The 19654-nt window shown below is 34.9% G+C and overlaps 1 pseudogene; it reads right to left on the bottom strand.

Moving 5' to 3' along the window:
* LOC130707083 (peroxisomal multifunctional enzyme type 2-like) overlaps positions 1-18641 on the bottom strand; it is a 54190-nt pseudogene extending 35549 nt beyond the window's left edge.
* Between the last annotated feature and the right edge of the window lie 1013 nt (positions 18642-19654).

The following is a 19654-nucleotide window of genomic DNA, read 5'->3' as shown; positions in this document are numbered from 1 at the left end:
AAAACTATTAACTGCTACATACTTAGCTTTGTGAATAGAATATCATTTTAGTAAATATGATAGGGTATAATAATTGTTTCACTACATTTTTTAAATAAAATCAATTATAATGTATGGAAAAAGACCTCATTTACAAATAAGTACTTTTTTCTTGCCTGCTTCTTGCTAACAGATAGTACATCTCATTTTCAACTTTCCTGTCTCTGATGATGGAAAAGCCTAGTAATACAGTGACTGTTAGCTACTCAAAATTACAAAAAATAAAAAACTTATTATAAACAGGGATAATGAATGGCTCTATAAGATCTATTTTATAAAAGTCAGTAGAAACAGATGAGCAAAACACTGCTTAATGCTTGTAAATCAGACTCCCTCATAATGGTTTTGGTTATAATTAGATTTTACTGTAAGCTCCTACCCAGGACTGTCCTTTATCTAATTGGATATTATATTTTTCTATTTAGTGATGACATGCCTAGCTAATTTGTGAAGCATATGTTAGGTTCTAAAAGAATCATGTCCAATTTTTGATCACTTTCATTCTAAAGCAAGAGTCAGCAAACAACAGCTGAGAATTAAGAATGGTTTTTACATTTTTTTAAGAGTGGTCTAAAAAAAGAAAAAGAAGATAATGTGTCAGAAACAGTACGTGGTCCATAAAGCCTAAAATATTTACCATCTGGCCCTTTACCAAAAAAGTTTGCCAACCCCTGCTCTAAAGTAAAATCACATTTATAAACTGATCATATTCTCAGGGTTACAATTAGATTGTTTATTTCATCACTATGTCTCCCCTGAGTCACAAAACACCACAAGTGAATATGTCAAATGACTTATTTCTTATTATTTATGCACTATAATTTTTTTTTAAAAAAAGAAGTACTGGCGATAGTTAATCAGCAAACTTCACAAGAGCTATAACCACAGCTCTATTAGAATTTCTGACACAATGGGAGACTTTTTACTTGCAGCCATGTTGAAATATTTCCAAAATACAACCTATCAATGCTTTTCCTTAAAAGAAATGACTCAAAAGAGGCACTAAGTTAAATATCCTTTTCTAAAGAGTTAGAAAGTGACTGAAGGACGATTATCAAAAATGCTCCAAAAAACAAAAAAAACACTTGTTTATTACACTGAAGAAGAGAAAGTAAAAGTTACATTTAATATTTTAGCTTTATGTTCATTCAAATTTTATAAACATTCAGTACATGTTCTATAAAATTTTATGGTCACTCACCTTTCCTATTTAACAATAAATTAATAGCTTGGAAAAGCATTTTTTGCATAAAAGAAAAGAAAAAAGAAAAAAGGAAAGAAAAGAAAAAGTCTCCAGAGAAGGCAAAGCGTTAGGCTTTCTCTTCCACTTACAAATCCTGATGTAGCTGTTGATGTCACATTACTGGTGTGATTTGCCGAAACTCCTCCATCTGAATCTATTTTATTTAGAGCTTCAATTATACCGCCAATTGATTCTAAAAAAAGGAATAAATAACAATAATAATGCTTTTTTCCATCAACAGACGAATGGATAAAGATGTGCTACATATATACAACAGAATATTACTCAGCCATAAAAAAAGAATGAAATAATGCCATTTGCAGTGACATGGATGGACCTAGAGATTGTCATACTGAGTGAAGTTAAGTCAGAAGGAGAAAGACAAATATCTATGATATCACTTATATGTAGAATCTAAAAAAATGGTAAAAATGAACTTATTTACATAACAGAAACAGAGTTATACATGTAGAAAACATACTTATGGTTACCAAGTGAGAGGGAGACAGGGAGGGATAAATTGGGAGACTGCGATTGACATATACACACTACTATATATAAAATAGATAACTAATAAGAACCTACTGTATAGCACAGGGAACTCTACTCAATACTCTATAATGACCTATATGGGAAAAGAATCTAAAAAACAGTGGATATACGTATACGTATAATGGATTCACTTTGCTATACAGCAGGAACTAACACAACATTGTAAATCAACTATACTCCAATAAAAATTAATTAAAAGAAAAATCAGTCCCACTATGGTGTGGGAAGAGCATTTGCATATGTGAAATATCTAGCCAGTTATTTTACAGTGCTATTGAAATAGTGACCTACAGGACAAACTTCCAGATTTTTCCTATATAGTTGAACTATATTTCATTTCTACTGAAAAAAATTTAAAATCATGAATGATTCAAGTCCATCAACTTCAGGATAAGTAAGGATGAACGAATTGAATTTTCTCTTTAGGATCACTGGAATTTAAATAAGACAGAGTGCTTTGGTAAACCTATTACATAAAGATCATAAAAGCATCATCTTTCAAATATCCTAAAGAGCTAATATTCTCCTGGTGAAATCCAAATAAATGTAAGGTATTTCCAAAAAAAAAAAAAAAAGAAAGCTTTTGTTACAGACGTGACTAAGAAAAGCTACAATGCTTTAGACGATCATTCCTATAACATCCAGCAAGCCTGCTGCAGAACCTTCGCGGGCATTCATGAACTGACTGCATGATGTCAGGCTATTGCAGGAAAAAATCATGAAAGGCTCTGAATAGACCAAAGATAACAGGGTGTTTCCAACATACTCTCCCCACGTTATGATTCCAAAGAGGCTCTGAGCTTTGCAAATTCTTTGAGTGATTTTACAACTCTGTAAAGTCAGATCCTTGTCCACAGATGTGCAATTTCCATCTGGTGGAGGGACAACTAATTTTCCTTCTCTCCCCACCATCACCCCTCCTCCAGGATGTAACAATGTCAAGATTACCCCCCAGGTCTCTGTACAGGTAACTGCTCAGAAAATATTACTGAAAATTCTTCCAGAGAAAACCACCGTTATGACCAGTGACTACGGACAGAATTCAGAAGCTGCTATTCTGGGGTCTAAAAGGTTAATAAAGGAGATTCACGGAGTATCCACATATGCCATAAGGTTCCAAAAGCTCTGGGACCTTTCTAACAAACCTTAGATATACGGGCCTCCTTCTAAACTCAGACAAAAACTATAACTAAACTACAGAATGTGAGATGACCAGGGCTCTCTGCCATTCCTGGTGACACTAGGTAGGTTTCTTGCCTACCAATCCTCCTCTTACCACCCCATTTAGGCTGCTGCCTAGATGGGAGGCTATTTAACTGAAAGTAACCTCGGTACAGGCTGGCGGTACTGTACTCAAAGACAGACCACCGGAGTTAACTCTTGGCTCAAACACTGAGAAAGCTTGGGCCATTTACTCAGCTTTTCTGGGATTTAGTTCCATCATCTGTAAAATGAGAATGATAAAATGGGTGCTTGGAAAGTCGTGATTCTACAGAAAGTGTAAGATTTTTTTTCTAACTGTACTTCAAATACTAGGGGTATCTTTTCATTTATAACTATATAATTCATTGTTAGCTTTTTCTTTATATTAGTCTAATACTTTTAAGGTAATGAAATGGAATTCTGACCTCAGAGAAGAGTTTTTAAGATATTTCTTCCTTTTTCCTTTTCCTAATTTTCATTGATAGGTGACTGCTATTCGGAGACTAAATTTATCTCAAATACCTAAAAAAAGAATACAGAAAATGCTACCGCTAATGACATAACAATCATGTTATCCTCTGATTGAGAAAAGTACAATGAAAATTTCAGTGAGTGTACCAGCAGACAGGAAAGTAACATTGGGATTAAACAAAAAAAAAAAAGAACAGTCATTTTTCAGATATATTCTTCTATCAAACATTAAATATAATACTAGGAAGGGAAAAAAAAAAGATTTTTCTGTAAAATAATCCTGATTCATGATCCTTCCCAGAAAGGTCCTTTAAATTTCATATACTATATACATATGTGAGTTATACTAGAAAAAATAATGTGACTTTTATTGGCCATCTCTTCCTGTGGCATATCATAGATGATTCAATAATTCAAGGTAACAAGCATTTACTAAATCCTTTCTATGAGTTCAGCACTATACTAGCACCAAATACAAAAGGACATACAAGATACATTCTCTGCCTCCAAAGGAACTTATTATGCAGCTAAGAAACCACACACTTATGAAACAAAAGCAGTGGAAAGCAGTCATGATTAGACGCTCAAGTTGTAAGAGTTCAGCTAAGAAAGAGATCAATGAAGCCCAGAATATCTGGGGAGGTTTTGTTGAACATCTGGGGCTTGAGTTTTTCTAAAGAAGCACCGAGATTAGCAGAGGTGATAAAAGGAATAAGAGGCATCTTAGAAAGGCAGAGAAACAGTAGCAAAAACAAAGTGCTAAAACAAAGCAAAATCTATTCACTAGAGAGAAAAGACCTAAGCCTAAATAATATAAGACTTAAATAAACTTTTGGGGAAATAAAGAAAAATCAGGTCAGATAAGGAGCATGTGATTAGATAAGGCAAGACTTTGAAACCAACCACCAGATGGGGAAAAGATGCATTGAGCACAAATGGGTAAACACCTCCTACCATCCTCTCAATCACACATATACCAAAAAATCAGGATCATAAGAAAACTGAAAAACTGACAGTGGGAGTAACATACATACCTTAAATTGGAGAGTTCTAATACCTACTGGAGCAGAAAATGTGCTGTAGATGATTTGAGCATCTAAGTTATCACAATTAAGAAGACAATTCCATAAGAGAAGAGAATGCTTTGTTGCCTCTGATTCCCCAACCAGGACCGAACTGACTTGGGACTCTTTACCTTGAATTCTCTGAGGCTTGGTGGCATTATCAAAGTCACAGATCTTCGTCCAGTTAGCCTTCACCGCCTCAGGAGTCATTGGCTGAGTCCTCTGTCTTACAATGGCTCCAAGGGTCCGCTCCCATCGTACTGGTTATAGAAACAAAACTAAGATACTGAACACATAGTTTAAGAGGGAGACAGAAAGCAGAATTCATGAGTCCCCTGAATTTTTTTTTTTTTAACTTCAAGAAAAATGGAATTTGGAAAAAAGATTCTAACTTCTAAAGATTTTTACTACAAATTTTTTTTAAAAGAATAACAAACCCATTAGGATGTCAAATTTCTTTTTCTAATATTTGAAGCTGAAGGGAAAACCTCTCCCTCCTCTGACTATGCCAGATACTACTAAAGGTAGGATGAAATGCTGAATCAGAAAGTTAAATTATATATAATCACACCAAAAGACTGTCTTCATCACCACAGATCACTTAGATAATACACTTTAAGGTAACAGAACAGAATAGAGCTTTGTTGAATAGCAAACTGAAAACTAGTGGTGATAACAGGCCAAAGACTCCAGATAATCAAATTAATATATCAGACAACCCCACATAGTTCTCCCGTTTCCTCCCTTTGCTCTTCCTCCTTGTCCATGGGAAGTCAACTAGATTGCCCAGATTCACAAAAATCACCATTGCTGCGTAAGTTCCATGAAGATAATTTTTAACATTGTGTCTTTTTTAAAAAGCCTGAGGAATAAACAGAACCTTATTTAAACAGAATGGTCAGACTTTGATGATTACTAAATTGAAGATTTGTCCTGGGGAATGACAGAAGCTTCTAGAGGTTTCTTATTGATAAAGTCCCATATACAGCTTTTATTGCAACAACTGATCTTCCTTTCTTAAAAGATGTCATAAGACACTTAAAAATGTTTGAATAAGTTACTTCATAACTTAGAGAACAGTCATTAATAATATTCTACAATATGTTGTAACAATGTCATCCAGTAATGGCAGCCTTTTAAATAATTCAATTAATTTTGATACCAGCATCCAACTGAAAACTTGAATTGGGATATTGGAATGTTCACAATTTTTTTTAAACACCATAAAGTAATTATCCAATTTGGAGCTCACAAGGTTTAAGAACTGGGGTAAAAGAGGACTTAAGCCAGATGAATTTACTGTTGGGCTGAAGGAGAATAATTTCTATAGATCAGCTGCAATTTCTCTTCTAGAAAGCTGTCCAGTGTGATTCCCCACTGTCTCCTTCTGATGTCTCATGCTCCAAGGAAGAAAAGAATCACTGAGAGAATTGGAGAACTTGCCTAGGACAGAGCTCTCCCCATCTTCAAAAAACACCCTCCCTCCCACTCACTACTCTGCTGAACAAGCATGTGGGGTGCCGGAGACATGGGAAGACAAACATCAATATAAAGAGAGACTGTGCTGCCTGAAGAAACAGCCAGTTCTGAATAGGACAGGACAAATATTGAATAAGCACTGCTAATAGGAAAAAAACTGAAAAGATCCTTGAAAATACCACAGGCCTGCAGGACAACTTCCATGTTTTAGAAGACCTGTTGCTATAACAATGTTTGAGTTTGATTATGCGTGCACTAAATACAATGGTTCGGCATTTGACAAGGTCTTTACCCAGCTCTACCTGGATATGCAGGTTTAAAGATATGGAAATAATGTATGGCAAACCAAAAACCAAAAGGGACTTACATTTTCCAATCCATCCTGCTCCAACCTACCAAAAAGAGGAGGAAGAAGTTATACCATCTAATGTGAAATTACTAATAGAATTTTTATGAAATTAACAAAACAGGCAGCTATCTTTTTACGAGTATCAGAATGCTAGATGACAATGGATGAAAATAATGCAGCTCTACAAAACTCCGTTGGCTGGCATGACTTTGCACTATTCATGTTATCAGAGTAGAAAAATAAAGCAACACGATATAGCAGAAATGCATGTAGTAGAAAAGCATGCCTTTGCACAGAAACCAAGGTGCGATACCAGTTCTTCTACAGACTAGCTGTCTGATTCCTGGTCAAATAATTTGACTTCCCTAAACTCAAGATTCCCCTTATATAAAATCAGGATAATAATACACTCTTCATGAAGTAACCATGAAGGTTAAACAATATAAATACCAAATTTGCCCAGCACATCACTTGAAATACATGTCCTTCTAGAAAGACTTAATGAATAAAAAAAAATAAAAAGCAAAGAAAAATAAAGCCAGGATTTGACTTAATGAACTACATATACTCATTTTAATGAAACACCTTTATATAGAAATATGGCAAATGACCAAATACATTAATCACCGTACAGAAAGATGGTATTTTTTCTAGAAGCCATTCAAGGAAATCCTCAGAAGAAAATGTCTGATGTAAGAAAATCTGTTTGTCATATCTTCAAACACCACAACTACAGTGTTCCACATGCATATAACAGAAGAAACTGTACCAGCAGACAGCACACTTCTCAGTGGCTCTACGCTCAAGGGTATGGCTTTTTAAAAATCACTCATTCCTTTACGTATATTAACAGGATGATCGGCCTTGATGCTGTCAGAGTAGTTAAAGTGGCAGTGGTACTGGTAACAGGCAAGAAAAATATCATCTTTTATCATATTTGGGGAGTGAAGCAACAAGCTGCAAACTCCTCGCAGGTGCTAGAAACGACAGCTCCAGTCGATCCAAAAAATCTCTATCTGCCACTCTAGATATCTATCAAAACTTGGCAAACAAAGTGTCAATTTACATTCAAGGTTTAAGTCAGGATATTACACACCGCTCTTACTGTATTTTGCACTCAATCTCACACAGCAAATGTCCCTTACTAAAACTGTTCACAGTATAGTAAAATAAAAGAACAACATACAAAACTTCATCTACAGCATTATCCTAGTTATCTGTGCATGTCTGGGTATGTGTGTAAATTGTATACCTAAAATAAAAAGACTACTCGTGTAAAATGCACATCTAATAAAAGACTGGAAAAGAATATCCATAAAAATATTAATAGGAGTTATCTCTCGATAGTGGTAATGTGGGTGATTTTTATTTTCCTCTATAAACTCCCCTATATATTTGAAGTTTTCTACAAAAAGCATATATTATTTTTGTTCACAGAATTAATAACAAATATAAATGTAAAAGACAAAGAATTTTTGTTTAATTCCTTAATGAGATAAAAGACAGGCAGACCAAATTTGGAGCTCCACATGGCTTGATATTATTAAATTTCTCTTCTCTAAATCTAGAGTTGTAAAGTTCTTTCCACCTCTAATTTTCCACAATTCACAATCAACGACTGTGATTAAGAAAGCAGAGGTGCCTATCTCTGCATAGACATGTGTAGATTGTTTTTCATTTACTAAACAGCTTTTTATTCAAATAAATCAGGCTAATATATCATTCACTTCAAACTGAGCCAGGTAATTTTGCTACCAAGAAATATCTTTGGATGTCATGTATTCTGCATGCAACAGGTTTATTATTATATTACCACAGAGAATCAAATAAAGGGGGGTGGTCTAAACTATAACAGTTTATGCTAGAAAAGAAAAAAGAGATCAAACTCAAATGAGGGCCAAAAAATATATAAAACAGCATAAGGAAATCTAAAGGGACTTTGATTATAGAGTGAAAACTGAACCTCACTGGATGGTAGGATTATGTGTGGTTTTTATTTTTATAGCAAACATGTAAAGCTTTGCGATAGGGAAACATAGCAAAGTTTATTTTTAAAGTTAATACAAATAGTAAGTTGTGTTTACTGATCTATCATACCCAGACTGAATTCCTGCTATACTGATATAATAGTTAAAATTGAGGGGTGACTGCTAGGTATGGTAAGAGTTTAAAAATATGATCTCCAGTTCTCACAACAAAACCCCAAGAAAACTAAAACTCAGGGAGGTTAATCTGTACAATATTCCAGCGAGCCAGCAATTACCAGAGCAAGAAATCAAAACCTGGCCTGGCTGACTTTAAACCACCACCTCTGTCCCTTCACTTTACTACTCAGCATCTCTAACCAAATGAGACTTTCTGTATCTGACTAAACACATCAAACCAGCCAGTCACATTTTCATTTGACAAGAATATCAGAAATGAAGAACTAGGGAAGAACAATTTACAAAGTTGCTGTTACTTTCTCAAAAAAGGACATTAGTCATACTTGTTCCTTAACTGTAACACATACATAATATTAAAAAATATACAAGTGATACCAACTGATACAGATTTTTACAAATGTGAACAATTGGAAAATACTAATTTTTGAATCATTTTTTATATATAATTACACAAATATTGCTTTGGGAGAAAGTGCAAAGGTGCAGAATACCTCAAACAAGCCACCATTTTCCTCACAACTCTCATGGCAAAGCCAAAGGACCAGGGGTGCCACGTAATCTGGCTTCAGAGCTTCCAGAAGATCTGAAATAAATAGCCAAAAAAAAAAAAAAAAAACTATCAATAAGAATATATACATATTCAATCAATCATTTTACTTTCTGAAAATTCCTCACTTATAAAATTATAGGTTCAGAGACTTTTTAAATAAATAAGAAAAAAATTAGATATACATAAATAATTAGTATTAACATCCAAGGCTTTTAGAAGAATCTTTTCATCCCAATGGATATATTCAGGCTTCTAACATAGAAGGCATCAGATATACCTTTCCAAGATGGGTAACGTACTGTTTAGAAGACAAGTTAAAGCTGCCTTGGCAAAGACTGGTGAGCAAAGGCATACATAGCATAATGAACTTAGGTATCATTCTTTCCCAAAACTATTTTGCTCTCCCAGAAGCTAGAAAACTACAAAACAGCCTTGACAACTGTAATGGCAGTAAGATGATGGAAAATGGACCTTGCAACCGTGACTGATGAGTCACAAAGTGTAAGAAATATTTTCCTGTTGCATACCTTCTGTGAGCAACTTAACAGAGCAGAAAGGTACTACACAAGGAGCATGAACACCTAGATTTTACTGCTGGCCCTGCCATGTAGGCAATTTAGGGCATTGAGCACAGCGCTCAACTCTCTTGGACGTGTGTCTGCATCTGTAAGATGGTAATTAAAATGCGTTACCTGCCTATTCTACTAAGTTGTTGCAAGGCTCAAATGAGACACGATTTGTAAATACATCTTATAATCTTTAAAGAATCAAATAAATGTAAATTTTAACTGTGAAGGGACAAAATACAGTTTTATATTTTAAAGTGACAAAGATGACATTTACAGTCCCTGTAAATTAAAGAGCAGCTCTAAGAACCTTTCACTTTACAGTATTCCTGACCCCAGAAACTGTGAGATAATATATACTTGTTGTTTTAATCCACAAAATTTGAAGTAATCTATTACACAGCAGTAAATAACTAATACAGCTTGGGAAGTTAGTTCATGGGTATTCATCCTAAGATTATGTTTCATTTCATGTAAGAAACATGTAAGTCACATACATGACTTTCCATTTTTCAAATATATTTCAAAGGGGGAAATGAAATTGCAAATGTCTCCGCACATTACTCATAACACCTGGTTCTTTAACAAATAATTCCTTTGACAGCCTGTAAGTTAATATTTCAGAGGAAAAGAGGAAAAACGCTGAGGCAAAATAAATTTTCGGCTTTTTCTAAACTATAAAAAAGTAATAAATACCAAAATTTAAAATAACAGGAATTCAGAATCTGAAGGGCTTTTAAAAATGATCTGTAACAACTCTCTTCCTTTACAGAAGAGAAAGCAGGTCCAGAAACATTAAATTATTTGTCTAAAGTAGATCTTATTCTCCAAACATCTTTCACTAGGGTTTGGTGGGCATAAAAGATACTACATTAAACAGTGACCTAACATCTCTAGAGGTCAAAATTAATGGAAGCTACATTCCCAAAGGAAAGCAAATTTAAAAGCTAAAGTTTTCAATATTTTCTTGGAAACTTGCTGCTTCCTCAAGAAAGTCTACAGCCAATGGCAAAAAGTGACTAAGGTAGGAGTCTAGCACAGAAATGATAAGCATAAAATTCTAAATAGTGGTTATCTCTTGGCATGAAGCAGAGGAACAGAATAGAAGGTATAAAGTTAGATGCAAGTAATGTTCCAATTCTTGGGTTGAGCAGTGAGTTCATGACTATGCATTACATTTTGATGCTTTACTTCTTGCCAGTAACCTACACTGTTGTGCATATATATGTAGCATTATACTTAAATAATCCAGTTCTTTAACAAGAATTCCTTCAATAAGACATGAGAGTATAAAGAGTTTTTAAAATAAGGGACGTTTTTAAATGGCCCTGTTGACAAAAGAAAAGGAAAAAAAAAATTAGATCTCAGGTACAAATAGCTATTCTACACTAAAGCAAACTGGTTAGGCACAGCTCTTAGGAAAAGCTAGCAAGTACATACTTGGTATTACAAATCCCAAGTTCTAAAATGAATGTTAGCTCAAACGTGGGAAGTAAAATGGTACTGTGAATAAGCATTTGTATGCCATGAAGCAGCTAATTCTAAAGTAATTTCACTCATCAATTGTTTTGTACTGTTTCACAGAAACTACTTTTGAAGTATTATAGATATTTTCTTTTTAGAAATATGTTAAAACCAGGAGTATCAAAAACCATAGTTTTCCACCAGTCAAGTATTCTATTTCTTATATAACTAAATAAATAAGCATTGGCTCTCAATCATACATGCAAATTTTTAAATTTAAAACTTTATATTTCATGTTTTCAAAGAACAAAGTTGGAAGACTCACATTACCTGATTTCAAGACTTACTATAAAAGTATAGTAATCAAAACATCATGGTATTGGTAAAAGGACAGGCCCACAGATCAATACAACAGAACAGACAATCCAGAAATAGACCCACACATACCTACGTGGTCAACTGATTTTCCACAAAAGTGCAAAGGCAATCCAAATCAAGAATGAGAAATAGTCTTCAGGACAAATGAACTCGCAGTTTCTTCAACAAATAATTGGCACTTTTTCAAAAAGGAGAATGAACTATCATATGTTAAATAAAACTTAAGAGATACAGTAACAAAACGACTGTGAACCTTGTTTAGATCATTGTGGAATAAATTAACTCTAAAACGATATTTTTTAGATAACGAGGAAGTTTTCATATAAATTTGGTATTAGACAATGGTAATGAATTATTTTATTTGGTGTGATGTTGGCATTGTGGTTATAATGTCCATATCTGTTAGAGACACATTTCCAAGTATTTATTAGGTGAAATGCAACATCTAAGATTTGCTTTGAAATGTTACAGAGAAAAAGGGAGAGGGTAACAAAATAAATAAATCAATAAGATAAAATCATTTTGAAATATGCCCAGAGCATTCTGTTCTCCTTAACAAAGGCCTATCCTCAAGGGAAGCTACCAGAGCCTTATTTGACCTAAGGGAAGAGCAATTAGACTAGTGGAACCCCTCTAGCCTTCCTGTCTCAAATAAGGGGAGAAAAAAAAAAAGGCTAAAAAACTCTACTGAAGCTCAGAGTCCAGAGACTTTGACCTGCTAAAAAACTTGATTTAATCATAAGATTATAGAACACTTCCCCTCGCCATAATTTACAGCCACTTCAACAGGCCTCCAGTATAACAACAGTGGATTACAACTGAGAGAGCTGCAAACACAAAGAGTACCTAGGGAAACCCAAAGACAACAGGGGACACAAAAACAACGACAAAGAGGAAAATGTAGCCTCTGACACCAACAGCTACAGCAACCAATAAACGCAACCTAACTCCTAGCCAGATAAACATGAAACCTCACAATAAAGCTCTGTATATCACACTTTCTACTACCCCAATACATCATGTTCAGTTTTCAACAAAAATTTCAAGGCATGCTAAAAGACAAGAAAAGTACAGGCTGAGGAGACAAAACAAGCCTCAGAACCAGCTTGAAATATAGCAGAGATTTTGGAATTTTCAAACTAGGAGTTTAAAATAACTGTGATTAACATGCTAAGGGCTCTAATGGAGAAAAGTGGACAACTTACAAGAACAGATGACTACTGTAAGCAGACAGAAGGAAATGCTAAAAAATTCAAAAGGAAATGCTAAAAAACAAAAACAATATAACATTTTGAAATGAAAAAAGAAAAATCAGTAAGCTTGATTTGAATATATGTCAATAGAAACTTCCCAAACTGAAATGAAATGCAAAGAGAAAAAAGGACAAAAAGATAAAAGGGAATAGAATATCCAAGAACTGTGGTATAATTACAAAAGATACATTGAGACTTCCCTGGTGGCGCAGCGGTTAAGACTCCACGCTCCCAATGCAGGAGGCCCGGGTTCAATCCCTGGCCAGGGAACTACATCCCGCAACTAAGAGTTTGCATGCCACAACTAAGGAGCCCACGTGCTGCAACTAAGGAGCTTGCGAGCCACAACTAAGGAGCCTGTGAGCTGCAACTAAAGAGGCCCACCTGCTGCAACTAAGACCCGGCCCAACCAAATAAATTAAACGATTAATTAATTAAAATAAAAAGATAGAACAGGCACATAATGGGAATACCAGAAGTAGAAGAAAAAAAGAAAACAACAGAAGAAATTTTTTTTTTTAATTTTTTTTTTTTTTTTTTTTTTTTTTTTATTTATGGCTGTGTTGGGTCTTCATTTCTGTGCGAGGGCTTTCTCCAGTTGAGGCAAGTGGGGGCCACTCTTCATCGCGGTGCGCGGGCCTCTCACTATCGCGGCCCCTCCCATTGCAGAGCACAGGCTCCAGACGCACAGGCTCAGCAATTGTGGCTCACGGGCTTAGTCGCTCTGCGGCATGTGGGATCTTCCCAGACCAGGGCTCGAACCCGTGTCTCCTGCATTGGCAGGCAGATTCTCAACCACTGCGCCACCAGGGAAGCCCAGAAGAAGAAATATTTTAAGCAGTGATGGCTGAGAATTTTCCAAAGTTAATCACAGATACCAACCGCAGATCCAGGAAGCTCAGAAGACATGAAGTAGAATATTGCCAAAAATCTACACCTATTATTATGCATACTATATTCAAACTGTGGAAAAAACAAGGAGAAAACCTTGGAGGAACACAGAGGGGAAAAAATACCTTATGCATAAAGAAACAAGGAAAGAATTATGTCAGACTTTCCTTCAGAAACCATGTAAGCAAAAGAAGAGTGGAGTGAAAGATTTCAGGTGTTGAAAGAAAAAAATTACCAACCCAGAATTCTGTACCCGGTGAAATTATCCTTCAAAAGTGAAAGAGACTAAAGAGAATAAAAAAACAAGCTAAAGACTGGGAAAAAATATTTGCAAAACACATATCTGATAAAGAACTTGTTTCCAAAATATTCATGGAACTCTTAAAACTCAACAACAAGAAAACAAAGAACCCCCCCCCCAAAAAAAGAAGAAGAAAACAAAGAACCCAATTTAAAAATGAGCAAAAAATAAGAACAGACACATCACCAAGGAAGACAAATAAATGGCAAATAAGCACAGGAAAAAAATGCACAACATCATAAGTCATTAGGGAACTGCAAATTAAAACAATGAAATACCCTATACACCTATTAAAAGAACTAAAATGCAAAAGACTAACAATAATAAATGCTGGCAAAGATGTGGAGCAACCAGAACTCTCACTCACTGCTAGTAGGATTGAAAAACGATACAGCCATTTTTGAAGACAGTTTGGAAATTTTTACAAAGCTAAAGACACTCTTACCATACAATCCAGCAATTATCCTCTTTAATATTTACCCAAATGAGTTGAAAACTTACGTCCACACAAAAACCTGCACGTGAATGTTTATAGCAGCTTCACTCACAACTGTCAAAAACTGGAAACAATCAAAATGTTCCACGATAGGTGAATGAAAAAACAAATTGTGGCACCTACATACCATGTAATATTATGTAGGGATAAAAAGAAATGAGCTTCAATCCTCCCAGACATTTGGGAAAAAGAGGAGAGGATGAAGAGATGGAACACAGGGGATTTTTAGAGTGAAACCATTCTGTATGATCTAGAATCGTGGGTACGTAACATCATGCATTTGTGAAAACGCATAAAATCATACAACCTAAAGAGTGAGCCCTAAAGTAAACTATTAACTATAGTTAATGATAATCAATCAGGGACTTCTCTGGTGGTCCAGTGATAAAGAATCTGCCTTCCAATGCAGGGATGTGGGTTCGATCCCTGGTCAGGGAACTACGATCCCACATGCCGAGGGTCAACTAAGCCCAGGTGCCACAACGACCGAGCTCACGTGCCTCAACAAGAGAGCCAGCGTGTCACAAAATATAGAGCCCACGCACCCTGAAGCCCATGCGCCGCAACTAGAGAGAGAAAACCCACGTGCCACAACTTGAGAAAAGCCCACGCACCACAACGAAAGATCCCACATGCCTCAACGACCCGATGCAGCCAAATAAATAAATAAATAAATAAATAAAAATTGATCAATACTGGTTCATCAATTGTAATAAATGTAGCACACTGATGTAAAACTGTGTGGGAGGAAGAGTATATGGGCACTCTCTTTACTACCTGCTCAATTCTTCTATAAACCTAAAACTGCCCTAAAAAACATAATCTATTAATTGTTTTAAATAATTATTATTATAAACCAGTAAGAATGGTATTACCTCATTCTGTAAAGAAAAAATGTATGTATGTCTACCTACACAAAGAGAAAAAGTTTAGCTCAGTGTGGCAGAATTATGGGTCACATTTTGTTTGTTTGTGCTTTCCTCAATTTTCTATAATGAACATAAACTACACATTATGCTTTTTTAAATTGTAAGGAAATTATTTTAGCTACTCAAAAAATTAAACACTTTTACAAAGCTCACGCCACACAGGTATGTGAGGAACAGCATTAAAAAAAAACTAAACTACTTACCATCAGGCAAAATGTTCTGGGTCAACCGTGATCCAGCAGTAGGGGCAATAGTGTTACAATGAATGTTGCTTTTCTCGCCTTCAACTGCAAGACAATTTGAAAGGCCCAGAAGACCCAGCTTTGCAGCACAATAATTTGCCTGGCCAAAGTTGCCATATATTCCTGAAGCCGATGAAGTCATGATGATCCTAAAAGGAAAATCAATCTCTCAACATCATCTTTTCTATATTTTGATACTGTTGCAACTCTAAGCATTTTTTTTTCTTTTTCATTACTATTATACCTGTCAAAAGCAACTCTGTATACTGCCATTAGGTTCTTAAAGTCATGATTCATATATCTAAATTAATATAAATAATAAAAGTAATCTCTCAAAATTCAACTGTGAGATTTTATTGTTTTAGAAAGAATCCCTGGTCAGGATCAAATGAATTCAAGTGTAAGAATGTATATTCATTATGTACTGAAAACAATAAGTATTTATAAACATAAAATAAACTGCCAATTTACAAGTTAAAATTTTAGTAAGAAATATTAGATCATGAAGTTCTAATTCTTTAGTCCTCAGAACTTTGCTCCTTTCCCTTTCTGGATAATATTAAATGCCTCATATTAAATAATACCATCTCATAATCTGACCTAATCTCACTTACTCTACTTAGTAGAACAAGTAAATCCTATCATTGACTTTCAGAAACTGCTAGTATCAAGATATACTAGAACTCTCCAATAAGAACAGATATCACACGCAATTTACTTCTAGTAGATGTGTGTGAACCCTGAGTTAACAGGAATAACTTTTATGTTAGAGAGCATGGGGCCACTTACTAGGTCTGCCACGTCTGAGTCACACAGACGCAACTATAAGAGTCTTACCGTTCCTAGTTTACAAAGACTAACTCATGTCTGACCAGTGTCAGCCAGTAGAAAACAGCCACTCATCTCTCCCCAGTTGGTCACTGGGCACAAAAAATGATATTTTGGTTAGAGAATAAAGTACTGCTGAATCCTCAATGTTTGTACTGCTAAAATATCAGAGAATAGCAGGAGAATCATTAATAATGAAAAGTAGGAGGTGAAAAGAAATACTAAGTTGTCCACCTCGCTAATCTATGACTGACACCAATGTAACGGGGAGGCATCTTCCAAAACTACGTTTAAAAAGCCTGTGCATATCTGAAGGTGTATTTTTCAACGTCAAAGCAATTCTTTTCCTCTGGACATAAGAACCCACACACGGCATCTCCAAACCCCCTTGACAGCCACATACAACTCTACCTTCCAAATTTCTGTTTCTTCATGTGATCCCACGCTGCCCGGGTCACCAGGAATGAGCCCCGCAAATGAACTCTCTGGATGATATCTAAAACAAGACATTTTTATCATGAATATTGTCAAATTTAGACAGACCTATCTCAGAATCAACATAAGCAAAGACTTACTTATACAAAGATGTTCATTTTATACCTAGCATTCAAAATCAGCTATTGTCACATTGCACTCTGAGTAATCATTTTTGCTTTAGTTCCAGTTACATAACCAATCAATAATTCATACCTATTTTGCCTATAATTTATGATTAGATTATTATCTAATATATCTAACTTTATCATAAATATAATGCCACCTAAATACGATGCCTATGCATATCTAAGTGCAATGCCATCTTTAATTTTTGCCTATTTTATATAAAAATTCATAATACAAATAACCAAGAATTTTACATATATAATTGGGACTCAACACAAACGTTAGTTAAAGCATAATCAAAAACCACTCAGTTCTTCATCAAGAAATGTTTATAAAATGTTCAGTATATCCCTAAATCCCTATTTTTAACAGGATTTGCAAATGAGTTAGAGAGAGCTGGGGGTCGGGGCGTGGAGGTGTAGGAAAGAGGGGGAGGGAAAGAGGGAAAAAGAGAGACAGAGAAGCCTGCTTTCTGAAATGTCAATCTAATGAACAGACAACTTGGAGGATGATGCAGATAAACAAACAATTCCAGATTTAATCTTACTCTGATGAAACCAGAAGAGGACACACTCCAGCCCCATCAGAGCTCAAAGCAAAGCACCGACTTAAGTCCCCTCTGCCAACAAATTCTATCTTTCTCAGCTCCTTTTTTTCTCCAGTTATTACAAGGGAATTGGAAGCTAAAAGCCGTCTTTGCTTAATTCTAAGTCAGAAAGATATCTTGCTTCTTCCAAAAGAACTTCTGGCAATATTTCCCAGAAACACACTCTATAAACAATGATGTAATTCATCTCAGTTACCATGCCTGCCACCGTCTCAGCCACCAATGCTTGTTTTAGTTCTGATAGCCAATGAAAGTAAGGGCAAAAAAGAGCAAACAGGATAAAAAAATTTTATAACTGTGACTGTTCATCATCTAAACTCAATCTTTCCAACATGACATTCCTAATGGAAATTTTTCCTACTTATTAGAAGTTTCAAAATTATATCTAGGTTTTTCCCACCCAGTTCTCAGATCTCCATCGTTTTTAGTTTTTGTTTTTTAGCATTTCCTTTTGATTTTTTTAGCATTTCCTTCTGTCTGCTTACAGTAGTCATAGCCTACTCTTGCTCTTGAAATAAGAATCACACAGCCAGACAAGCATGCAAAAGGCTGTTAGAAACAACTAATACTGCAAGAAAACGCTGACAATCTCTCAAAGAGAAAAAGGGAAACGAACGAAAGTCACAAAAGCCTTTTCTTCCAACTGTTCATTTTCAGTTGTAAAGCTTACTCATCACTTATATTAGCAGAAGCAAAAATAGGTAGAAGCAAGTTTTTCCTTAAGTGTGGAAATGTATCAAATATTAGAAGGCTAAATGGATAAGTATGTTCCAGAGAACGTATATTTAAAATAACTTACCCCAGTCTTCATCACTTATTCTACCAAAGGAACGGTCCCTCAAAATTCTAAAAAATTGATATTATATATGTTGAGAAGAGAAAGTCAACACTTAAAAAAAGTTTGCATGTACATTACTTTATTGGAAATTTAAAAAGAAATACTCACCCAGCATTGTTGATCACAACATCTACAATATAAAAATATTCAAGTCACAAATATAAAAGCAAGCATATTAATTTGCCTTTGCTTACAACACATTTCTTTCAAAAGCGTTCCCTGCCTCCCCCCTGCCCATGGAAAAGTAGATATAATAGGTAACAAATGCTAGCAGAACACAATTTTATACCTATAGTAAAAAAAAATCGGATTCACAAAAGCACAATAAGTACCCCATTATATCAGTGCTTTCCTCTCAAGTCTACATACCTAAATGTTTCCACCTCTACCTCCTGCCAAAATTCTGTGAGCTTATTTACAGAATTAGCAGTCACACAACTCTTAGGTTCTTAGAATTCAGTGGTAATCGTAAACCATCCCTCAATTAACTTCAAAATTCACTGGGAAACTTAAAAGTTTAAAAGATTTTTCCTTGCCACTCAAAAGTCAAAAGCCCAGAAAGGAAACCATTAGAGTTAGAAACTGATGGCCTGTCTTCATACATAATTGCATTCTCACTATAAAATAGAAGGGATTGTTTCTTAAGGTTCAACCACCATCTTGTGGCTATTTTCACCTTATGACTTCAGAACTTTGTGGTCTCTATCCCTGTGTCAGACACTATGTGAACAGGTCTCTCACAAACTCAACCAAATATAGCTAGAAAAATATATATGCTAGACCAAAAAAAGGGGGGGGAAACACATTCAAACTACAAAAATTAACATTTTTCAGATTATAAACACGTTGGGCTTATCTGCAGTAGTTTCCCCCTAGTAATTCAATAACCTTTTACTAACAATGTATGGGACTAAGTCAGGAAAATTAAACAATATATTTGAAATGCTTGAAATGCTTCTTAAAAATGAAGATTTTTATTTTATATAATTCATCTTAATTAATTTGCAAGATACTGAATCATTTTCATCTGAATCATTATAATTATCTAAAATATTCCACTGGGTCCTCTATTGCCAAAATACTGATTTATTTTTTATTTTCTAAATATATTTGGGGTATGATTAAATTATTATAAAAAGGAAA

The sequence above is a fragment of the Balaenoptera acutorostrata genome, chromosome 2 (genome assembly GCF_949987535.1).
Source record: "Balaenoptera acutorostrata chromosome 2, mBalAcu1.1, whole genome shotgun sequence".
Classification (NCBI taxonomy): domain Eukaryota; kingdom Metazoa; phylum Chordata; class Mammalia; order Artiodactyla; family Balaenopteridae; genus Balaenoptera; species Balaenoptera acutorostrata.
The sequence above is the reverse complement of the archived record's forward strand: the minus strand, read 5'-3'. Positions and strand labels throughout refer to the sequence as shown.